The following is a 24,200-nucleotide window of genomic DNA, read 5'->3' as shown; positions in this document are numbered from 1 at the left end:
GCTTTCCATAGAAGAAGAAAGCATTTCAGTCTTGAAGAAGAGTTAGAGAAAATGTCTGGAGCCAAGGGGTGGAATATCTAATTCATACAACAGCCAAAAAACTAGTGTCTCTGGATTGAAGAGTAAACTATAAAAGGATTAGAAAAATAGGAGTGGGCTGGATTATGAAAGACTTTGAATTACAAACAGAGCATTTGGTATTTGCTCTTAGAGGCAATTGGGAGAAACTAGAGTTTATTGAGTAAGGGTTTAACATGATTGGACTAGCACTTTGAGAAAATTACTTTAGTGGCTGAATGGAAAACAGGTTGGAGTGGGCAGACAGACCTACTACCAGGGTATTGGAATAGTACAGGTTGAGATGATGAGGGTTTGTCCTAGAGTGGTAGTAATATCAGATGAGAGAAAGGTGTATTTTTGAGAGATACTACAAAGATCAAGATAGACATATCTTAGCAATAACTTTGATATGGGTGGTGATAGTGAAGAATCCCACTTCAATTTTAAATTGTGAGCAGTAATAAGGCACGTAGGAAGTGGGAGGCTTTTGGGTATAGAAGAGTTCCATTTTAGGCAGTAGAGATGCAAGATTGGAGGTCAACAGAGATATTAGAGTAAAAAAAAAAAAAAAAGGATAGATTTGAGAATCATCAGCATAGAGATGGTGATCAAAAACATGAAGTTGATGAGATCACAAAGTGAACTCCTATAGAGAAAAAAAAAGAGAAGAAATCCCAAGTTAGAACATTAGGATACCTATAGGTAGAGAATGAGATCTGGACAAAGGTCCAACAAAAGAGGCTTAGAAGGAGCTATTGTTAAGTAGGAAAAGCAAGAGACAGTGATGTGCAGAAAACCTAGAGAGAAACAAGTATCAAGTGTCAAACATTGCAGGGAATTCAAGAAGAATAAGACTGAGAAAAGGCCATTGGTTCTGGTAACTAAGAGATCAGTAGTAATGTTGGAGAACATTAGCAGTTTCAGAATAACGCGGTCAGAAACCCGAATGTAAGAAGGGAGGATGAGGAGAGGAAGTGGAAACATCTATTGTAGAAGGATTTTCAAGAAGTTTAGCTACAAAGGGCAGATGATAAATAGGGCTTAGTTAATGGAAATAAAAGATTCAAGTGGGGATTTTTTTTTAGAATAGAGAAGACATGGTCATGTTTGCAGGCAGGAGGAAATGAGCAAAAGAGAGACAGAGAGAGACAAAGAGACATACACAGAGATAGGGGAATGGAAGAGAGGGAAAGAGAGACAGAGACAGAGACAGAGAGAGAGAGAGAGAGAGAGAGAGAGAGAGAGAGAGAGATTTAAAAGAAATGAAAAACGGAATGACATGGGGAGTAATATTTTGGAGGAGACAGAATGGAATACAAACTCTTGAATAAATAGAGGGGTTAATGTTGGTAAAGATTAAGATCACATTATCATGTAAAACAGAAGCTAAGGTAGAGAAAATAGCAGAAAAAATTTGAATGATAGGAGTTAAGAAGAAAAAAGAGGGATTTCTCAGCGTATGACCTTAAATGACCAAGTTATCAAAAATTACTTGGCTAACTTATCAAATAGGGCATGTAGTTAAAACTGATCCATTCCAAATCAGCTTTTCTGACATGTCATCAAGTGATTGGTTGAGATCAGGGATGCTGACTCCAGTTTTCAAGAAGAATAAAGCTGAAATTAAGTGCTCATCTTTGACTTTGTTAGTTCATTCTTTAAGCAGCTAAGTGAGCCACAAGTAAGTAGCCATGGCAATAACTCTTATACATGCTGTGTCAGAAGGGTTGGTTTTGAATTTGAAGACAGCCATACAAAGCTATTCTTTCATATACTATATAAGACAACCAGTCTATAAAACCAAGTTTTAGTAATTGACATAGAAATTATAACACCTTCTGCATATATAAAATACATATCTAGAGAGAGATTTTCAATAGTATATGATAAAATTAATAGAAGCACCAAAACTATAGATGATGCCAATCAAGAGTCCTCCCATCCCAAGGCACAAAGGAAATGCAGTGAATAACTAAACCCTAAAAAGAATACAAATTTTATCATATAAAATTGCTCCTTTGAGTCATAATTAAAAGGAAACACTATTTAGGAAAATGAAAGACAAAAAGAGGAAGTGGTACTGATGTCGCCACAGCAAAGAGATTGGTTAAGGGAAGTCAAGCATTATCTAGTGCTAATACCCTAATAATTAGGTGACCAAATAGAAAGAGAACTGGGTCTCTAATAAGAAAGATTTGAATGTAAACACAACCTCAGACACTTAGTAACTGTGTGGCATTTGGCAAATATTTAAACTATGTTTCAGTTATCCTCAATTGTTAATAAAACCTATAAAAATAAACAAATTATATCATAGAAGACTAGTCCTTTAGGACACAAATTAAAAGAAAGCAGGGAACATTTTGGTCATATTAAATAATGGAATTCACTATTTCCAAAAATTGAGTAATATGGGGGTAATCATAGTGCCTACTTCTCAGGATTATTGAGAGGATCAAATGACATTGGAGGTAGAGTCAAGATAGCAGGGAGAGGGGAAATATTTCTCTCTTATGCAGCCACAGCAAACTAAAAGTATGCTAGACCAAATTCTGATCAGGAAAGTCAAGAAAAAATAACAGGCATTTTCCAGTCCATGGAAGCTTAGGAAAACTGAGAGGTCTACAGACACTGGATTGGGAGTTAGCTAGGACAGAGACTTTCCCAATGTCCAAAGACTGAAAAAGAACTAAAACAGAACACCAGGTCAGAAAGCACTGGAGCATGAGGTGATTACAGGAGACTTTGGACTAGTACTGCATATAGGAACAAGTGTCATCTGCCTGTTCTTTTGCCCATCACTCAGTTCTTGGTCACAGATACAGATTGGAGAGGAGCATTCTTGAAAGAGTAAGACCTACCTGAGTACTGAGCAAGGAACAAATTCTGGAAATGTAACCATGTGACTTTGAACTCAGGACAAGAAAAGCACAGTTATAACCCTTAGTTCTGTACATAAATCTATGATGCAACAACTAGAGCAAGAGAACAAGATTAAAAGGAAGCCAATGACTCTGAACATGCAAAACAGCCCAGCAGGTAAATAGTGACTAAGTCCAGCAACTCAACTATAAACAAGCTAACAGAACTTCCTGAGCTGAGACCAGGAAGGCAGTAAACAGATTTCTCCCTGGATCTCACCAGTTTGAACATACTGAAAATTCAAAGCCTCAGATTGAGTTCTAGAACCAAGAGAAGGACATAAAAAGACAGAATCTCAGACAAGACAACTCTACTCATCTTCCAAGTGAGCACTATTAAGTTAAAGATCGAAATCAAGAAATATGCTGGAATAATAGCAAAAGAGGAAAAAAAGAATTCAACCATAAAGAGCTGCTACAGTGACAGGAAAGTTCAAGACACTAACATCAAAAAATATAATGACTTAAAAACTTCTATAATCAAAATTTCAAAGAAAAATCTATAGATTGGACACAAATCTAACAAAAATCCTTAGAAGGGCAAAAGAAAGAGTTGAAGAAGGAGCTTAAAAGTGATTTTAAAAACCAAACAAAAAGTATAAAAGAAAGCTAAGAAAAGAGAATTGGCAGTTTGGTAACAAACACACAAAATTTTACTGATGAAAATAATTCCTGGAAATTTTAATTTGGCCAAATGAAAGACAATGATTCCATGAGACATCAAGGATCATATGCTATAATATTTGCAGTGTGTTTAGCGCAATACCTGTCCCACCGCAGCTACTTAATAAATGCTTGTGAAATTTCCCCCCCTCTGAGCATGTTATTTAATATTTCTGCCTCAATTTCTTCCTCTGGAAAAGGGGTTGATAAGAATACTTTCCTCACAGGATTGTTGTGAAGATTAAATAAGATAGTATGGTGAAGGGCTTGTGTACTTTATAGCACAAGTGTTAGGAATTTATTATTGCAACACAGAAACTCCAAAGTTCTAAAAACAAACAAAAAGAAAGACCATCTATGACAAAATATGCAACAGGAAATTTTAAAACTTTTTCCATCCCCAGATCATCTTTTATTGTCATTTTAAATTCTATTTTTGCAGTTTTTATTTCTTGTATCTGTTTCTTTCACTTGCCCCAGCTCCCAATTCTCTCTGATATCTCACCTATTATTTTTAACGTCCTTATAGAAAATTCTGGAGTAAGTAGTATGATTGCTTGTCTTCCACAAAACTGATAGTTTCAAATGGATATTGCCTTGAGCAGGTAGGAAGCCATGAAACAAGGGAGGGCTATACATTGGATAAGTTTAAGCTGTCCCCAGTTCAAGGGTGTAATTTTTGGAAATCTGGAGAAAGTCTGCTATATTTTTTCACAAATTCCCCCATTTAATTTTTAAATTATATTTTTCATTCTTTAATTATATTTTCATTCTAAAATGGAAGCTCAAAGAGATGTTATGCAAAATCTATCATAGTGCCTGATTAAATATGTGTTTATTGAATTGAATTGAATTCAACGGATTTGAACTGAATTGAATGTAACATCTAGGTCCTGATCTGCAGCCAGCTGTAGAATTCTTCATTAATCTTTGTGATAGTTGCCCCCATCTTTTACTGAAAAACAATAACACTACTTACTACAATACCAACTTAATGTAAATTCAAATGGATTCTAGGATATTTTTTCTTTCTTCAGGAATACATTTTTGCTTAGCAGGAACAACTACTTTAAACAAGGCTATTTATGATGGTCTGTAACAGCTAAAGAGAGAGAAAAGTGACCAAGTAAAAAGGGCTATTTGAAATTGTTTTCCTTCCATATTTCAAATGAAACACCTGTGATTTCTAGAAAGAAGAATTAGGTTCCAAGCCCATCTAGCTGTTGGCACCTCTCTATTGAGTTGGAAGTATCCTGAACATTGACAGCATACTTTCACAGCTGAAGAAACTAAGAAGGCAGAAAAAAGAGGGGAGATATGGAATATAATTTAATGGAGACACAGGATTGAGTATTGAATAACTCTACTCTTTACTTGATTCCTGCCAGAATATAGTGACAAGTAGCTAGCTGTTCCTTCAATAACCTTTTATCTGTGCTGATAATAACAAGGTACATTATGCTTAGGGAATAATAATAATATCTCAGATTTATACATAATTTTATAATGTACCAAGCTAGTTTATGATAACAATAGAAATTTCTGGGAGGAATTAGTGCCAAAAGAAAGTGGAGATGGAAAAAAGAAATGGAGTATAAGACTTTTTTTTATCATATTGCAGGAAGAAGGAAAATAGATGAGTAAGTACTATAACTCATACAAAGAATCATCCTGCCACACATATCCTTTGATCATAGACAAGTACCATCTGTTACAGATAAAGTCTTCTTTCAAATAAGACCCGTACCAGAATAAAGGTGAGAATCATTATGAAATTTAAGTCTGCTTGGCAGCACCTGGTCATTCCATGCTACTTCAGAGTTTGAGAATCCAAGATTCATCAATAATTGCCTTGCTCAGTGTCTTAATCATTGACTTCTTTTAGGAATCTAAGAAGTCCAAAAATAAGGAGAAAAGCCAAATCTTGAGCTGGAAGGAAGCTGTCTAGTCCAACATTATAATTTTACAGTTGGAAAAACAGTTCCATAAAGATTAAATGACTTGTTCAATTTAACACAGCTATAAGCATCAGAGGCAAATTTTGAAGCCAGGGCCTCCAACTCCAGAGCAACTGCTTTTTCCATTGGGTGAACTTAACTTTGCCACTGAAATGTCACATTTTTGTGAAAGTTAATGGATGTCTGATGCATCATCCTGACATAAAGGAAACAGACTTTTAAGAAAGAAACAATCTTTTTTTTTATTAAAATGTAAAATAATGTAATAATTATCAAATTAAACCTATTTTGTACAGCATGGGGGAAAATGTAAAATTTATATAAAATAAGATTTTTGCTCTCATGAAACTTATATAGGAGAACTATACAAGAATGAGTGTAATGTGAAATTACAAATGACTTGAGGCCCAGTTTATTGTTCACCTAGAAAACTTTTCCCAAATACGTCTTCTGATAAACTAACTCAATGTACTCAATTATCTGTTTAGGACATTAGGCATTTTCACCCATTTGGATTTTCTTTTGTGGATTATTATATCTATCTATGTTAACTGATTATGAATTTTATTAAGGATGACCTGAAATATTCTGAGGCTTAAACAACAATGAATCATCACTTTTTTAAACTATTGCAATAATGTCCTAATTGGTCACCTTTAGTCCATTCCTTCTCCTTCCAGGTCATCCTCCACACAGATAACAAAATAATGTTCCTAAAGTCTAGGTCTGACCATGTCACTCCTCTGCTCAAGAAGCTTCACTGTTTCTCTATTGTTTCTAGAATAAAATACAAAATCCTTAACTTGGCATTTTAAACCCTTCACAATCTGGGACCAGTCCAATTTTCTAGACATGCCACCTAAGTTCAAGACAAACTACTATAATTGCAGTCCCCAAAACTTAAATTCAATCTTCTATGCTTTGTATAGATTGTTCTCCATCCCTGAAATGTTCTCCTTCACCTCTATATCTTACAATCTTTGGTTTCCTTCAAGGCTACAATGGGGTGTCATTTTTTACGGGATCTTTTTTGTTCCCACTCAATTCTCAAATTATCTTGTATTTACTTGGAAAGCTTTTTTTTTTTCACTTATTACTCCAGTCCAGAAAGCCAAGAATTTAATCACATAATTTTTTGGAATCTTTGTTTTTTAAAATAATAATAGCTATTTATTTATTAAAATACATGCAGAGATGGTTTTCAGCATTCATTCCTGCAAAACCTTGTCTTCCAAATTTTTCTCACTTTCTCCATTCCCTAAATGCCATGTCTGTCCAAATTAATTATCATATAATCTTGTTGTTGCCATGTACAATGATTTTCTAGTTCTGCTCATTTCACTTAGCACCAGTTCATGTAAGTGTCTCCAGGCCTCTTTGAAATCATCCTGCTGGTCGCTTCTTATAGAACAATAATATTCCATAACATTCACATACCATAACTTATTCATTCACTCTCCAATTGATTGGTATCCATTCAGTTTCCAATTTCTTGCCACTACAAAAAGGGCTGCTATAAACATTTTTGCACACATAGGACATTTTCCCTTTTTTCTAATTTCTTTGGGATACAGATCCAGTAGAGAGATTGCTAAATTAAAGTGTATATATAGTTTTAATGGCCCTTTGGGCTATCTCCTCTCTTTTCTTGTCATTTTAGCCAATCTGAGAGGTATGTAGTGGTACCTCAAAGTTGTCTTACTTAGCATTTTTCTAACCAATAAGAAGCACATAGTGTTAATGAAAACAATTTACGTTACTATTTAAAAATATATCTACATCCTGATCCCTTTATGATATGTGAACCCTCTTTCCCAATGTAATTAAAGCAAGCAAGCTTAACGGATGAGCAAAAATTAGACATACATTTGTGAGACTTAAATGCCCAAGCCATAGTGACATCAGTGTGGTTCTAAAATGCTTTATGGAAGAGATACATATAGAAGAGGAGAGAATTTATTTTTCTTACCCCACAATCAGTTATTTCACCTAGCAGCAAAGTGGGAGATATCCCGTCCAATAGTTCATAAATTCACTGGAATAAGACAATCTAAATTTGAGAGTGATTATATGTAAATGAGAATCTTGGGCAGATTTCAGTCCCTTCTTCCTTCCTCTTCTATTCTCTCCTTACCACTGATTATAGTGTCAAGCAGCAAAGGGGATACTACAGTTCAAAGCACAATTGAAGGAGCAGAGGTACATACCTCAAATAGATAAAGTTACAGAAAGATACTCACTTGATGCAGAAAGTAGATATCAGGAATGGGCCTCCTGGCAGCAGCGAAGAGTTCAAGCTATGGACTCAAAAGGAAGTTCAATTTGGCAGTTGAAAAGCAAGGTGTAGAAAAGAATAGAGCCCAGGAATCCAGATAAGCAATTCACCCAGCAGAGACATTACATCTGAGAGGAGCTGCTCAAGGCATCTCTAAAGAAAGAAAAGAGGAGCAGCTAGGTGGCAAAGTAGATAGAGCACTGACCCTGAAGTCAAGACCAATTGAGTCCAAATATGGTCTTAGTCATTTGCCACTAGCTGTATGATCTTGGGCAAGTCGCTTAACACCAAATGCCTAAATAATTTTTTTAAAGGAAGATCTATCTTATTTGTGTATCTCACTATATTTTTATTTTAAATGTGTCTATGCTTTAATACAGATACTATGGTACAATAATGTCCAAGGTATATGGACAAGGGAATGCTTTGCAGCTATTGTTTTTATCTTTGCTAAAAGTTAATTGTCTCTCTTGATTGATTTTTAAGGGGAAACCCACAACTAGGGGCTTTTGAACTATAGTGTTAGGAGTGTAGAACCACAGGTTTATCCCTAGAACCTATGAGAATAGAATTAGCCCGTGCAGACCAAATTTCTGAGTATTAGAGCAAGTTGGGGAAAGAGACTAGAGGTGGTATTACATGTTGTTCAGCTATTTTCAGTTGTGCCAATGCTTCATTACCCCATTTGGAGTTTTCTTGGCAAAGATACTAGAGCTTTTGCCATTTCATTTTCCAGTTCATTTGATAGATGAGGAAACTGAGGTAAACAGTGTTAAGTGATTTGCCCAGGATTACACAACTAGTAAATATGTTAAGGCCACATTTGAATTCGGAAGATGTCTTCTGATTCGAGGTCTAGCACTCTAGTCACTTAGCATCCTGATGTTACATAATGATTCAATCAAATGTAGTGTCCTCAAGAAGAATTCTTGAGGGCAATAACTGATCCTTGGCCTTTCTTTTTTTTTTTATTTCATATCATGGAGCACCTAACTCAGTATCTTGTACACAGTAGATATTTAATAAATATTTATTGAATTGAGTTGAATGAAAGATGTACTAAAGTGAATTGTAAAGTATAGTCAGTCATTACCCTCTAGCAATATCAAGGACCACAATTTCTTAAGAACCTAAGAACAACAATTTTTTATTCCCTCACAAACTCCTTTTCATTTTTCCTCTTGTATAAGTCACACATAATACTCTTCATATATGTTATTTGAAGAACATAACACACATTTCTTGGGATAGCACCTTTGACAGACAATCAAATAGGATTTCTCTGATTTTTAATTAATGAGTGACCAACTCCTGTTATTTTCTGCAGAAAAGCTGTTGTGCTTTTCCAATTCTTGGAATCCAGAGCAGTCTTGTTTCCTACCACACATGTATAGTAGCTACAATACCTCCACCTAGGGTCAAGTGATCTAGGACTTGGAATTGGGGTTTCAGGTGATTCTAACTTCCTCCTCACATTATCTATCATAATGGCAATCAAAAACACACCTATCATGCATAGGCCTGCCCCCAGGGATCCGGCAGATCATCAAATGAAAATGAGCACATGAGGAGTCTCTGGCATCAAAGGAATAATAAGGTCAAGCAGGCACAACATTGTTAGAAACTCTTGATCAGGAATACATATCAATGTCACTGATGCTATTAGGGACTGAACAGTTACCTCAGCAAGTGAAGGATTAAGCACAACTTCTATTAACAAGCTGGGTCATTAACAGGGCAGATCAAAATAAAACGAGGGCAAGATGTCTCAAAATGTCAATCCCTTCACAAGTAACTCTTCCTCTTCAGCCAGCCTCCCCCTTTTCTAATGCCAGCCCAGATTTGCTTTCATCTTTATCATTCAGGAAACAAATAAGAGCAGCAGCTACAGAAATCTTAATGAATCTCTTCTCAAAGGGAGGGTAGAGGGGATATCCCTTTAAAGGCAATTGCTGCTCTGAACACAGAGGGTCATAAATGTGCATTTTAGGTATTGGGACACAATTTAAGCCAAAGATAAATTTTAAAAACAAAATCCTTCTATTGTCCCCAACCCAGAAAAATAATAACTCAGGCAGTGGGAATTTCAAGCAAGGCAGAAGGACAGACATCAAAACCCACAAACACCTGTCTTAAATAAACCTTTGGGATAGTAGCTACTCTTGATATGTAAACGCACATATTTGGTGTTGAAGTCCCTTCTTCATCTAGCTCCCACCCTATCTTTCCCGGATTATTGAACAGTATTTCTCTCAACAAATTGACATGCTTACTTTTTCCATACATAGCAAGCATTTCATTAATTTTCTCTATTGCTTTGTATGCACTGCTTACTATGGCGAAAATGTTCTTCTTTCTTCTCTCTACCTCTTGGTACCCATGGCTCCCTTCATAGCTCATTTCAAATTCTCTTTCTTACAAAAAGTCTTCTCTAATTCCTCCAGTTGTTAGGACACTCAAAGTTATTTTATATTTATTTTTTGTATATTTTATATGTATCTTTGCACATAGTTTCCCTTTGGTAAAATGTAAATGGCTTGAGGGCAAGCACTGTTTTGTTTTGTTTTTTTTGTCTCTCTAGCATTAAACAAAAAGATTGATACGTAATCAACATTTAAAATAATTAAATATCGGTTGAGCCAGCTCTGATAATAACAATGATGGTTTTTATTCTATTCACATTGTCATAAGGACAACAGGCAACACAGGATCAGTGGAAGAAAAGTATGTTATTTCAATCAGGAAGAACTAGTTTCAAAGCCTGCCCCTAAAATACACTGGCTGTCATTTAACCTCTCAATGTCCCAAGACATTGACCATGGCTATGGACCAGTTTCTGATTTGTGATGTAGAAGGAGGAGCTTCTCCATTGAATTACTCTTCATCTCATATGAAATCATAAGCCTAGATCAAAAAAATTATGATATTATAAAGTCGTTTAACTAAGCATGCTTTGCTTAATTGTATATTGTATATTTCAAGAAGACAAGCTATATTTGGGGTAGGAGAGATAAAGTTACTCCCTCACTCTTACTATTATCTATCAAGCTGATTCTATGTACAAGGACACCATTGTCTCCATTAACCAAGATCAATGTCACTCATCATTTGAAACTTAGTTTTTAGTAGAAATCAAAAAATCCTGTTCCTTATCCTTGAAACACTGTCAAAATGAACATTTGATTTTCTTTTTCTTTTGAAAAAAAAAAAAGGAATTTTTAAAAGTAGCTACCTGTGGTACCTTTTATTTTAATGTGCATCCTCTATTAAATCCATGTAACAATAAGACCTCTAATCACATAATGAGTATTCTGATTAGTCCTCTACATTGTTGATTCTTGCCCAGTATGCCACAAAGTTATATTTATGTAACAGTAATGAACCTGAGTTTATTCAATTTAACTCCATTTGGCACAATAAAAAAACTCTCCTAGTTCTCTCAGGAAACTGTTAGGTAACATCTTAATTATATTGCTTTGCCCTACTACAGTTCTGAAGAATAGGAAACAGTGTCCCAGAATATCCATGACTAATACCCCAGGGAGGTCCATGATAAAAGGAAGTCCCTGTTATACCCAAATATTTATAGCAGCATTTTCCACAATAATAAAAAACCAGAACAAGATAGAAGTCCACCAACAAGGAAATAGGTTAACAAATTATAGTAGAGGAGCATTTTGTTTATGTACTTATGTATATATACATATATGTACTTTATATGTATAGGTAAGTATAACACATCAACACACACAAAATCTGGCCTTAATGGAGGATAAGGGATATGACAGAGTCCTAGAGGTGACTTTTTTTCTGGACAAGACTAGGCTCTTCCCTGTCCCACAGCCAACTAAACATATCTCTTAATCTTCAAGTAATTCATTAAAAAAATTAGGGTAGGAGATTTATAATATGCCTTCCCATTTTACTCCCTGTCTCTTCTAAATAAAAGCATTAGAACTGCTATCATAAAGTTTTAAAAATTAAATGTCTGCCTTTTTGTAGTGGTAAGGAACTGGAAATGGAGTGAATGTCTGCCAGTTGGGGAATGGCTGAATAAGTTATGATATATGAATGTAATGGAATATTATTGTTCCATAAGAAATGATCAGCAGGATGATTTCAGAAAAGCCTGGAGACATTTACATGAACTAATGATAAATGAAATGATAGAAGCAAGAGAACATTGTATACCATAACAAGATTATGTGATGATCAACTGTTATAAACTTGGCTCTTTTCAACAATGAGGTGATTCAAGGCAATTCCAATAGATTTATGATGGAAAGTGCCATCCACATCCAGAGAAAGAATTATGGACACAGAATGTGGATCAAAGGATAGTGATTTCACCATTTGTTGTTGTTTTTTGCTTGATTGCTTTTTTTTTGTTTGTTTGTTTTTCTTTTTTATGTGATTTTTCTTGTATAGCATGATAATTGTGAAAATATATTTAGAATTGCACATGTTTAACTTATATTGAATAATCTGCTGTTTAGGGGAGAAGGGAAGGGATGAAGGAAGAAAAATTTGGAACACAAGGTTTTGCAAGGGTGAATGTTGAAAACTATCTTTGCACATATTTTGAAAAATAAAAATCTATTATTGTAAAAAAAAAAAAAAAACCTTCAAGTGTCTAAGAGACAGCATATTGTTTGAGGGTTGATTTTTCTCCCATTATATTCAGGATTTATTGTTGTCATTTAAGTTTTCCATGCAGCATTAGTTCTATTATGAAAAAGAAAAATTAAATACAGTAAAAATACATGTTTATAAACTTCTCTACCCCCAAATTCCCTTGCAAACTTTGTACAATATAATGTCACAGCATGTTTACTGAAAATTTGGCTTATATTTTATATTTTTCCCTTCTTAACAGTAAAAAGATAACTAAAGCAGTCACAAGTTTATGATCTGGCCAATGTCATAGTGTAGACATAGCAAGTGCATCATGATTTAACAAAACTATACCTACATACAATAGTACAAAAAGAAAGAAAAACAAAAACACAAACAGTGAGTTATTTTTCCAAGGAAGTAGGAAAGCAACATGTTCTGGAATATAAAATTAACATTTAAGGAAATATGCAAAAACAAAGTCTTTATTACTTGTAAAGATTATACCAACATAGCCTGAACTTTATCAATTGTAAAACATATACATTAATAAGTAATGAAAATATTATTCTGCTATTCTTATAATGTACTATAAATACTGTTCCTCATAGTGGACTGAAGAGTCAAAAACAGGATGCATTTTTCAATAAAATAGTTAACCAAAAAATGTACCTGGTTTCTTTCCCCATCAAAAAAAGAATGTTTTAAACCCTAAAAGTGAAATTCAAAGGGAGACACTGATTTCTTCATTCTTAATTCCTTGCAGCAAGAAAACTTGCTTGAGAAAGATTCTGTAGCCTCTGCATCAACTTTTTTCTAATCAAGAAAAGCATTTAATATGCAAACATTGAGAACAGGAAGCGCATTCATTCTTCAGTTCAAGAAAGCACATTCACCCACCATTTCACAGGTACTAAAATTTAACAGTCTGTTCATCAGATTTTTTTTTCTCCCTGGCTAGTCTCTTCTGGCCTCTCACAGCTTGACTTTTGGGGTTGGGAATTCAAACTAACATTGTCCTACAGGAAGAAGGAAGAAAATGTCTCCAGGTCTCATAATCAAATCCATCCCCAAAGCATCTTTTAAACCAGAAATTTATCGTTTCCCCCTATAGTATTAAGTTTTATTGTTTTCACATTTAATCTCTAGGAGGATCTCAAAATAGCTTATATTAAACCAGGTCTTTCTGTTTCATGGGGAAATTTTATAAACTCCAAATTGGGAAGTGCAATACAGTTTTTCTAAAGGGTCAAGGGAGCAATCAATGACACCAGCCATATAATTCAATCTTTAATTTTCTGACAGGTTCTTCTGAGCAGCAAAGGAACACAGATATCTTGAAAGGCTGCTGTTTTTTTTTTTTTTTTCTTTTCCTATAATCTTGTAGGCTAAAGCAGTAGATCTGCATAACAATCGCAAGCAAATATAGTGTTTGTTCTTGTGGACAAAAATGAAAGGACTAATATTACTTTAATTCCATTTTATCAGCAGAAAATGCCAATAATAAAGGGAATGCACGAGATGGAAAATATCATTTGTCTTTAAAACCAGTACGAGAACTGTCCAATGAATTGTTTTTCCTTATCTTTTTGTGTTAAATTTAACATAAAAATAACAAGTCATGGAATTAAATAGTACATTTTCTTAGGTTGTTTTTCAATGGATAACATACATTTTTTTAGAAAAAACACTGGTTCTGGAATCTGAGGACTTGGGTTCAAATCCTACCTCTAATGTTTTTTTCTCTGTGTGATCTCAGACAAGTAACGTCTAGTTCCTCTAAAGTCACCTTCCAGTTCTAGATCCAATATTTTATGATCCTACTTAACATAGTAAGACACACAAAATTGTATCTTACTTTTATCTACTTCTTAATTCAAATTGAATTTAAAAAGTGTTTATTAATCACCTACTATGTGCAAAATGAGTGTGGTATAGTAGATAAAGAATTAGCCCCAGATTAAAAAGACATGGATTCCAGTCCTGCCTCTGACTCATACAGGCCCTGGGACCTTCAGCAAGTCATTTAACTCCTTAGAGTAGACAACTCCAATAATAGAAATTTATTTTTTAAAATAGCACCTGTCCTCACGATATATATACATATATATATAGACACATAATATGTATATACAAATATATGTATACCTGTATACATATGTGTGTGTATGTGTGGTAGGGTAGTGTGTGTCTGTGTATGTGTGTGTGTATGTGTGTGTGTGTGTATAGAGAAAGAGACAGAGACAGAGACAGAGACGGAGAGAGAGACAAAATTATCTCTCTTATATGGGGCCACTTCAGAAAACATGTACTTTCCAACTCTCATGGAAGCTTCACAGGATTCCAAAGACATAATGACATTTTCAGTCAGAGAATGAGCATTACATACTATGCACTAGTGGAATAAGTGCTGGAATTTTAAGAAATAATGAATTCCTAACTACCTCAGGCCATGTGGTGACATAGAACTGTAAGAACTTTGCATTTTAGTAGGATGTGGTAAATCTCACTCTAACTCTGACTTGCCTGGCAACAACTTTCCAGGTAACATCATATGACTTTAGTGAGGAATAGGGAAGGACAAATACTTCTTTACTCTGGGATCATGGTGACCTTGACCATATATCAACTGATACAAGGGACTGAAGGGGATAAACTTATACCAGAGTCCTACCTGTTGCTGTTCAGTAGTTTTAAGTCATGACTCTTCATGAGTCCATCATGTGTTTTCTTGACAAGGAAACTGCAATGGTTTGCCATTTTCTTCTCCAGCTCATTTATGATGAATAAACTGGGGTAAACAGGGTTAAGTGACTTGTCCACAGTCATTCAACTAGTAAGTGTGTGAGGACAGATTTGAACTCAGGAAGATGAGTCTTCCTGATTTCAAGGTCTACACTCATCAACTGTGCAATCGTCTTACCAAAAGGTCCTTTCAAAAGGAAGTCACCAGCTGCTATTTAATAAGCACTCTTGGAGAAGATAGCCAGCAACAAGAAGAGGACTAGCTCAATACTGGCCATTTTATAATCAGTATTGTGCAAACATAAATTTTAAAAATATAATTAACAATATGTCAAACTGCTCTGTATTCTGAGATTAAGTATCCACATTCTTAACAGATACAACGCATTCTAGCAGATAATAATATGAGCTCTAAGTTATCCCTAAATTTTAGATTAGGGAGACCTAGATATAAGATATAACCTAATTTTTATCAGGGTGTTAGGACAAAGAATGAATTAATGAACCAATAAAGTAAGAAAAGAGAAAGGTTCCTGTTGATAGGAAGCAGGGTCCCCAGGATTGGACCCTAATTCAAACATATGCCTGGGTATAAAACAAGAAATGGTGCAGTACCCTATTCCCTGGGAGTTCAGCAGTAATCCCTCAATTCTAGAAAAATAATTCTCCAATTCTTAGGTTGAAGTTCTGGCTATTGTGAAACAATGGAAGCCAAAGCTAACCAACTTCAACTTCCAATTATCCATTACCTAGTGGAATTAGGAAAGAATGGGCTTTCTCTTCTCTGCCCCTGTACCATACATCTCAAGTTGAATCCTAAAGAGACAATATAGTCTCAAACAGACAGAAACCTTCCCAAAAATGCAATTAGAAGTATGACCAGATATATCCTAACCACAACCAAAGAAGTTGCAATTAAATTCTAGAGACAGCATATTAATTGCCTGGGAAGAAACATCAACCTAGATGTGAGGATGTACAAATGCATGTAATTCCCTAAAAGTAGAAGAAAGAGGAGCGCTAAGGAGAGGAAGAATTGGAAGAATAGGATTGGGAGTGATTCCTAGGGGGAGGTTAGAAATTTGGGATTATAAGGGTGACAAGAAATGGAAATATGAAGAAACTAGGAGTTTTAGAGTATAGTTAATTAATCACTAAGCATTTATTACCATAAAGAGAAAAGAAGAAAAGAGGAAGAGTAGGAGAGAATTCAAGATTGTCTGATTAGAAATTAAGTTTCAGCTAAAGGGGAGTTGAGAATTAGGATCTATTGGGCATTGTGCTCTCAGAAAAAGGAAAGGTTAAGCAAGACATTTTTGTGAGTAGAATCTAAGGGACCCTGGACAAGTTGGGGACAGATTATTACAGTTAATCAACAATAAAGAATGAAGGAAACAAGCATTTTAAAGTAAACTCTATGTTCCAGGCAATATGCTAAGTGTTTTACAATTATCCCATTGGATCATCTACAACAACCCTCAAAGATAGATGCTGTAGTTTTTTTTCCATTTTACAGATGAACAAACTGAAGCAATTAGGGGTTAAATGACTTGATCTCACAACTAGTAAGTGTCTGAGATTGGATTTAATTTCAGGTTTTCCTAATTCCAGGCTCAGTGTTCTATTCCCTGGGCCATCTAGCTTCCTCATAAATGCTTCTTTAAGAAGCATTTATTAAGTACCTACTATGCGCCAGTCACTGTGCTAAACAATGGATCATTTTGACTTGAAGTCTTCAAAGTAGAATTGGGATTCTGAAAGACAAAGATCTTGGTTCTTTATGAATTTCCTTTCTTTCAAGAAAAATCAAGCTGAGAGTGGGTTGGAGATTGAAAATAAGTTAAATTATCAATAAAAAGAAATGGTTCTAACTAAAAAAAAATAGGGAAAGTAAAAACAGTCAAGGAGAAATCTGTTCAATGCCTCATAGAGTTAAGAATTTTAAAGGTGGAAAGAACTGAAGTCATGTAGTCCAATTTTTTGCAATTTACTAAGGCTTATAAAGTTAACTAAATGAATAATATAAAACTATATGATGCTGCATGACAATAACACAGTTGTAACGAGGACAAGGCAAATGGAACATTAGAGCAGAAATCTATATTGGGGAAGTGAACTTCCTCTCAACTGTGCCCTGTAGTTCTCTGCCAAATCATGCTGAATATACTATATCCAGCTCCATTTCCTTCCTCAATCTTCCCGAGGCTAGTCTCACCACCCTAAGAGTTCTACAAAAGTCGTATTCCTTTCTTGGGCTTACCTTCCTCCTACCACTTTGCTCTCATTATTATGTTTAGGGCAAATTTAATTGAGGCAGCATATGGAGAATAGGTCAATTGATGAAACTAGAATACACGTTAGCTATTTGTGTGGTTGATTCACAAACTTTCCTTTGGCTGAAAGTTTTAATTTCTTCTTTAAAAATGTATGTATTTAATATTTTATTCTGCCCAATTACATATAAAATAATTTTAACATTCATTTAAAAAATTTTTTGAACTCCAAATTCTTTCCCTCCCTCCTTTTCCTCTTCTTTCATTGAAAAGGCAAGCAATTAGATTTAGGTTATACATGTTTAATCATGCAAAATATATTTGGCTGAAATTTTTAAATGATAGCTTTATTAATGTCAATATCCCTTCCTCCACCCCCATTTTCTGACTGAGGAATTGAATAGTATGCTCTTTGAACTTATATCATAAAACTCCCAATTAGAGAGTGAATCCATTTGGTGTTTGGTTTATGAAACCCCTACTCCAAATTAATTTGTCCTAAATGTAAAAATTCCTAATTACATATATGCCTATAATTGGCATTGTGAATAGAATGCTGGCCTGGAGTCAGGGAATATCTAAATTTGAATCCTTCCTCAGACTTTTACCAGCTTTATGACTCTGCACAGGTTACTTAATCTTTGTCAGATTCAGATTCTTCAACTAGTGTTAAAAATTAGCCACAAATAAAATTAATATGATTTTAAATAGCACTTTCAGATTTCAAATTATACAATTAAAGCAATGATCATAAAAATATTTAGTTTCAAAATGAAAAAAGTAGATGAATGAATAAGAATCAAAAAGATTGAACAAAGGTTTCTAATTAATTTGGAAGCATTGTAGATCATAGATTGCTTTTCTCACACATATTCCATCAAAGATCTAAAAAAGGTGACCAGAATGGCTAATGATCTAGAAATCCAAAAATGAAACAACAGTGGATACTATCATCCAGTCCAGAATTACACAAAAAGGCAGACTGGCCAGTGAACCAGGAAAACAAGAGGAAAGTCTTCCAGCTTTCTGACTAGAGACACTCCATGAGCACCTGAAGCCCATAAAGTTTTATTTCTGGGAAGCAAAAAAGCTAGAATGCACAAAGAACTGAGAGAGGGAGAAGAGGAAGAAGAGAACAGAAAGCTTATAATCCATACAAATGGGACTCTGAGTGGGTAGTACTCAATACAAGATGACCCAAAGAGCCAGAAGTCAGAAGCTTTCTGATTTGAGATGTTCTAGTGAGGGTTGAAGAACCATAGCCTTGGACCCAAAAAGATCTGAAATGGGGAAAGAATTGCAAGAATAAAACCTGCTAGTACCTTAAGAACACAGACGCATCAGAGTAGGTGAAAGCCAGTGACAAGATACCCCAAAATAGAGGTTAAGATCAAATATGACCTCATTCCCTTATTTTTAAAAATGAAAGAAATGGAGCCTGGCCATGATCAAGTAAAGGACCTGATCAGTAATAAATCGGAGACATTAAGTGAAAAGAAGACACCAAAAATTATGAAAAATATTATGGGTCAGGGCAGTGGATAGAGCGCTGGTTCTGGAATTACGAGAACTTGAGTTCAATCAAGTCAAGATCAACAGCCTCAGACACTACTTACCAGCTATGACTTAGGGCAAATCACTTAACCCCAATTCCCTCACTTAAAAAAAAAAACTTAAAAAAAAGTTTTTAAAAAATAATATTATGAAAGAGATAACAAAACTTAGGAATAAAAGTAACTCTACAGTCCAAGCAGAGCATCCAAGAGTAAAAAAAAAAAAATGGTTTGGTCACAGAGAACATAAAACACCTGAAAAAAATGAAGCACAAAATTAAATATGAAATTATGAGTGAAATAAGAGTTTTATAGTATAGAATTGAAAAGAGAACAAATAGTTTAGTTTGAAAGGGAGAAAACCTTATTCAAGAAACAGGCTCCCTGAAAATTGGAATAAATTAGGAGACAAAAGAAAAAGAAATATTAGAACAAAATCAAAAGGTTGAAAAAGTTGAAAATAATGTGAGGTATCCACTATCATGACTAACATGGAAAACAAGTTAAGGAAAGGTAATTTAAGAATTATTAGGCTTCCCAAAATAAATGGTCAAAGGATATGAACAGACAATTCTCAGACGAAGAAATTGAAACTATTTCTAGCTATATGAAAAGATGCTCCAAGTCATTATTAATCAGAGAAATGCAAATTAAGACAACTCTGAGATACCACTACACAACTCTCAGATTGGCTAGGATGACAGGGAAAGATAATGCGGAATGTTGGAGGGGATGTGGGAAAACTGGGACACTGATACATTGTTGGTGGAATTGTGAATACATCCAGCCATTCTGGAGAGCAATTTGGAACTATGCTCAAAAAACTATCAAACTGTGCGTACCCTTTGACCCAGCAGTGTTACTACTGGGCTTATATCCCAAAGAGATAATAAATAAGGGAAAGGGACCCACACGTGCAAGAGTGTTTATGGCAGCCCTCTTTGTAGTGGCCAGAAACTGGAAACTGAGTGGATGCCCATCAGTTGGAGAATGGGTGAATAAATTGTGGTATATGAATATTATGGAATATTATTGTTCTGTAAGAAATGACCAGCAGGATGATTTCAGAAAGGCTTGGAGAGACTTACATGAACTGATGCTGAATGAAATGAGTAGGACCAGGAGATCATTATATGCTTCAACAACAATACTATATGATGATCAATTCTGATGGACATGGCCCTCTTCAACAATGAGATGAGCCAAATCAGTTCCAATAGAGCAGTAATGAACTGAACAGCTACACTCAGGGAAAGAACTCTGGGAGATGACTATGAACCACTACATAGAATTCCCAATCCCTCTATTTTTGTCCACCTGCATTTGGTATTTCCTTCACAGGCTAATTGTACACTATTTCAAAGTCAGACTCTTTTTTTATGCAGCAAAATAACTGTTTGGACATGTATACATATATTGCATTTAACTTATACTTTAACATATTTAATGTATATTGGTCAACCTGCCATCTGGGGGAAGGGATGGGGGGAAAGAGGGAAAAAGTTGAAACAAAAGGATTTTAAACTGTCAATGCTGAAAAATTACCTATGCATATATCTTGTAAATAAAAAGCTATAATAATAAAAAAAGAATTATTAGGCTCCCCAAAAGTCATAACCAAGCAAAATACCTATATACAATATGAGAAGAAATTCATAACTTCCCAGATCTATTAGAAGCAGAAGACAAAATAAAAATAATCTCTTGAAAGAAGCTTCAAAATGAAAATTTCCAGAAATATCACAGCAAAAATCCAGAGCTTCTAAATCAAAGAAAAAAAATATGTAATAAGCCAAAATAAAGGGAAAAGAGGGGAGGAATTTAAAATACCAAGAATCAAGGAATTGAAGGATTTATGCAGATGAAATAATGCATCCATTTACTTCTCTTATGCCAAGTCATCCCTTCAAGTTCAAAAGAGTTTTGAAAATCTGGGAGACATCTGACTTTATCAGTCAAGTGAAATCAGTCAATAAAGTTCTTTCTCTAATCTTTAGAAAGGTAAGAAAAACTGCTCATTATGAAAAGCATTTTTCCAAGCTAGCATTCACTTAAGAGACAGTGCAATAACAGCACATGAGGAATCTTTGAAACAAGAAAGTTCAAGTCTGTGATTTCATTCATTTTAGGCAGAAGAATCAATCAATAAATAAACATTAGTTAAGTACCCATTAGGTATTAGCACTAAGTACTGGAGATACAAAATGAAGCAAAAGACATCCCTTACTTTGAAGAAACTTAGAATCTAATGATGGAGATACATGTAAACAAATATATACATAGCAAGCTATATACAAGATAAATAGGAAATAATTCATAGAGAAAAGGCATTAGAATAAAAAGGAGTTAGGGAAGGCTTCTCCTAGATTAAATATTTGCCATAAACAGCTACTTTTGCCAATTCAACCACAAACTCCAAAGCATGTCTTTGAGCAGAACTTGCATCACAGAAAACTCAAAGCTCAGCATGTGCATCATGAGATGGTCAATTAAGCTCCTCTTCTAGGATCTAAGTTCAACCTTTCTAGGCCTCAGTTTTTTAAATCATAAACTGACAGAGGTGGACTAAATAATCTTTAAATTCCTTTCTAATCCTTTTTTAAAAGTTATATGAATTGAGAGAATCTGAAGAAACAAACAAATCTAGATAAAAAGGATTAAAGGGAATATATTTAGGATAGTGGACTCCACAAAAAGTATAATGGGAACGTATCATTTCTTTCCTTAGAGAAAACACTGAAATTAGATTGTATTCAGTATTTGAAGAGATAATGAATTGAAAATCACTACATACTATGTTTACTTTATAGGTGGCCACTGCATTTAATGTTTTGGCTAGGAGGCAAACCAAAATAAGACAACTTAAAAATGAGAAAATCTGCAACAGCACAAGATGAGATAAGTAATTAAAGCTTATGCCTGGAGAAAGAAACAAAATGGGACAATTTGAGCAGGAAGTTATTTCTTCTCTTCACCATCTTTCCCTATTGCACAATTGGCTAACAGCCCAGTTCTCCTAGAATATATTTTCTTTTCCATCCAAAGAATTTTCTTTGAAGTTAAGAGGAATTTAGGGGCTCCCACACACATAAGGGGGAAATATATTGTACAAGCCAAAGAGGTGGTTTTATGAGGCTAGAGAAATAAGACAAGACAGAAACTTCAAGTTGAGCCAATCCCTTGATAGCACAGCCAGTACAAGCACACAGTATGTCCATTGTAAAAAATACCCATATTGAATATCTGGTCTTTTTCTGCATAATTGTATTCACACAGATTTTTCACTGTTAAAGTTGTTAATCAACCTTAGCTATCTGGCAATTAGCTAGTCCTAGGGAACATACACCAAAGTAGGGAAAAACACTGATCAAACTGGTTTAGCTCTTTTTAAGGAAGCTACAAAACAGTGGAGTCAGTAGATGTGGTCAAAGCTGACAATTAATTTAATCAAGGCACTGGTATAATGAAAAGAGTATTTACTGTATTTGGAGTCAGAAGAGCTGGTTTCAAATTCTGGCTTGGTTTATTTGTGAGCCTTAGGCATGTCACTTTAAATCCTTGGGTATCAGTTTATTCTTCTGTGAAATGAAGTGTTTGTGTTAAGTGATCTAAGCTACTTTCAAGCTTTAAAGCTGTAACCTTGTGATTCTATGAGTCTTATTTAAGGTAAAATAAAAATGCCCACTTCGCATAGATGTTTGGTAATTTGGATGTTGTTGTTACTCTTGTTTTCATTTTTTCTTTTGTTATTTCTGAACTTCATACATACCAATAAACAAACTTTTCATAGACCAAAAACACAAAAACATATTATATTGAATTTGTTCTTATATACAGCTTTTTAAAGTATATGGTAAATTTCACATTATTTCCAGAGGCTATCCTGCTTATCTGTATTTTCCTCTGAATTACCCTTCTGTTCTCTTCTACACATTTTAAAATGTTTCACTGATTCACATTTCTTCATAATTTTTTTCTCTTTAGTATCACAATCACTAGCCTTCTAAAAATCGATTATTCTTTTCCCCAATTTTTTAAAAGTCTCTTTTGTAATAAATTAGCATTCAAAATACATGCATATAGGGACTACATCCCAAACTGTATGTGTTTTTCCTATAATTCTAATCCATTAACTTTATGTCAAGAGTTTGAAAGCATACTTCATCACTAGTCCTAAAATCCAGGTTATTCATTGAAATGGTCAGTGTTCTTTAGTCTTTCAAAGATGTGGTATTTCTTGTCTTTTTCCTTTACTTTTATCAATTATATGTAACTAATTTTTTTACATTTTAAATATTTTTTTTAAATTTTGAGTTCCAAACTCTCTCTTTCGTCCCTAACTCCTCCTTGAGAAGACAAGCAAATGCATAAATATAACACATGTGTACATATATGTATTTATAAATATATGTGTGGGGGCAGTTAAGTGGCACAGTGAATAGAGCACGAGCCCTTTAGTCAGTAGGACCTGAGTTCAAATCTGGCCTCAGACACTTAACACTTCCTAGCTGTGTGATCCTGGGCAAGCACTTAATCCCAATGGCCTCAGCAAATAAATAAATAGATAGATAGATAAATGAATGAATGAATGAATGAATGAATAGATGTGTGTGTATGCAGTCATGCAAAGCATTTCTATATTAACCATGTTGTAAATACAGAACAACAAAAATCAGAGTGACAAAGAAAAATTGTAAGAGTATTCTTCAATCTGCATTCAGGCTCCATCTATTCTTTCTGTGGAAGTGGTTAGTATTTTTCATCATAAGACTTTTGGAATTGTCTAAAATCATTGTATTGCTGACAATAGCTAAGTTATTCACAATTGATGGTTGTACAATATTGCTGCTAGTGTGTACAATATTCTCCTGGTTCTGTTCATTTCACTTTGCATCAGTACAACACCAATTGTGCTTTAATGTTTCATTTTTCCCCCATTGCCTCTAACATTTTTTTCCTTTTCTGTCATGTAAGCCGATCTGATAAGTGTGAGGTGGTACCTCAGTTTTGTTAGTTTTCATTTTTCTAATCAATAATGATTTAGAGTATTTATTCATGTGACTATAGATAAGTTTTGATTACTTTGTCTAAAAACTGTCTGGTCATATCCTTTGATCCTTTATCAGTTGGGGAATACC

The sequence above is a fragment of the Sarcophilus harrisii genome, chromosome 1, assembly GCF_902635505.1.
Source record: "Sarcophilus harrisii chromosome 1, mSarHar1.11, whole genome shotgun sequence".
In the NCBI taxonomy this organism is placed as follows: domain Eukaryota; kingdom Metazoa; phylum Chordata; class Mammalia; order Dasyuromorphia; family Dasyuridae; genus Sarcophilus; species Sarcophilus harrisii.
Note: the sequence above shows the minus strand (reverse complement) of the source record.